The sequence below is a fragment of the Panthera tigris genome, chromosome B2 (genome assembly GCF_018350195.1).
Source record: "Panthera tigris isolate Pti1 chromosome B2, P.tigris_Pti1_mat1.1, whole genome shotgun sequence".
Lineage (NCBI taxonomy): Eukaryota > Metazoa > Chordata > Mammalia > Carnivora > Felidae > Panthera > Panthera tigris.
The window spans coordinates 46,210,946-46,212,641 of record NC_056664.1 but is presented as its reverse complement, the minus strand read 5'-3'; positions in this window follow the sequence as shown (position 1 = coordinate 46,212,641).

Here is a 1,696-nt window from a genome sequence, read left to right as displayed (position 1 = left end):
ATTTTCAAAATCATACTTACTGTTCTATGCTCTTTGCTTATCCATATGCATATATTCTGTTTGGTACATTAATTAACATTCATCTTTTAGATAACAACTCAGATATCCCTTCATCAGCAAACTTTTTCCTGATCCCATCTTTGAATACATAATTTCCCAGTACCATAGCCTCTTTCTACCTCCTTTAATTTTTCCTTCAGAGAACTTGCTACAATGTGTAATTAGTTGGGTGTTTGTTTTTGTTCTTTTTTTACTTAATTTTTGCTTCTTCCCTTCTGAAGGCAGTAACTGTATCTTTTTACAAACACAGAATTTAGTAGAGACAGTCCTCATTTCTCACAGTTTTGCTATGCAAAAATTCCAGTTATCGCTGAAATTAGTTCAATAACACCAGTCCCCAAAAACATGGTTTATGTTTCAGTTACTACTATGTATTAACTGTGAGGAATTACCCAAAGTACAAACATTGCTGCTAAATCTTCAATACACACACAACTATGTGAATAACGTATGGCTTGTGTTTTTCTTTGTTTGTTTTTGTTTTTGTGTTTTTCCCCCTAAAATCTGTCAGTGACTGGTCCTTGCATATCTGTTATTCAGTTTATGTACAGACAGAAAAACATAAAATTACATTTCCTCCTTGGCCCCCAGTGATAAACCCATATGGCACTTTCCAAAAATGTAAATTGAAAGACAGGTTGCCCAACAAAGAAAGAGTGCTGAAAAGAAACAAAAAGTGGTAATGTTGGAAGTGAAACTCAAATTGCACACCCATGGAGTTACAGAAGAAAAACCAACAGAGGGAATGTTAATGTAGTTTTCCTTTGATAGACAGTAGACATATGGAGGAGTTTGGTAAAGCTGAATTTATTGAGAAAAATGAGGAAAGTGGCCGTGGTGTAAGGCTAAATATTTTATAGGGAAATTGGTACTGGCCCAAACCTTCATAACTAAAGGAATTCTGACAGATATTTCACAACATTAAAAGTATAAAATATAAAACATTAGAAGCTGATTCCAACTGTCTTAGCTTGGGCTTTCATATAAATACTTGGGTGGTTTGTAATCAACAGAAATTAATTTCTAATAGCTCTGGAGGCTGGAAGTCCAAGATCAGGGTGATAGCATGGTGTGTACCCTTTTCTGGGTTGCAAATGGGTGACTTCTTGTATCCTCCCATGACTCTTTGGCCTCTTCTTATAAAAGCATTAATCCTATTCAAGATTATAGGTCCTCATGACCATGACTTAATTATCCCCTAAAGGCCCCACTTTGGAACCCAATAACAGTGGGATTAGTATTTCAACATACATTTTGGGTGACATAAACATTCAGTCCATTGGACCAACTTAGAAAGGAGTATGCCAATGATAATTCATTAAGGCATAGAGAAAATGCTCACAACTTCTGCTAAATTTAAAGGGAATAAAAAAAACCTTTTATTGTCAATATTTCTAGTGTTTTAAATTACATACTAAATAAATGCTACTTTTACTATTTTTCCATTTTCCTATACATTTATAATGAGTAGTAAGAGTTTTTGATGTTTTAGTGATGTCGAAAAATTAAAATTTGCAGGGCAAACTCAGGGCTGAGTTTTAGGTGTGCAGGACAAGATTTGGAAACGCTCGCAGAGTATCTGGTTCATGCCCATCATGTGAAAAGACATGCAGTACTAGAAACTGCAGGGTCGACT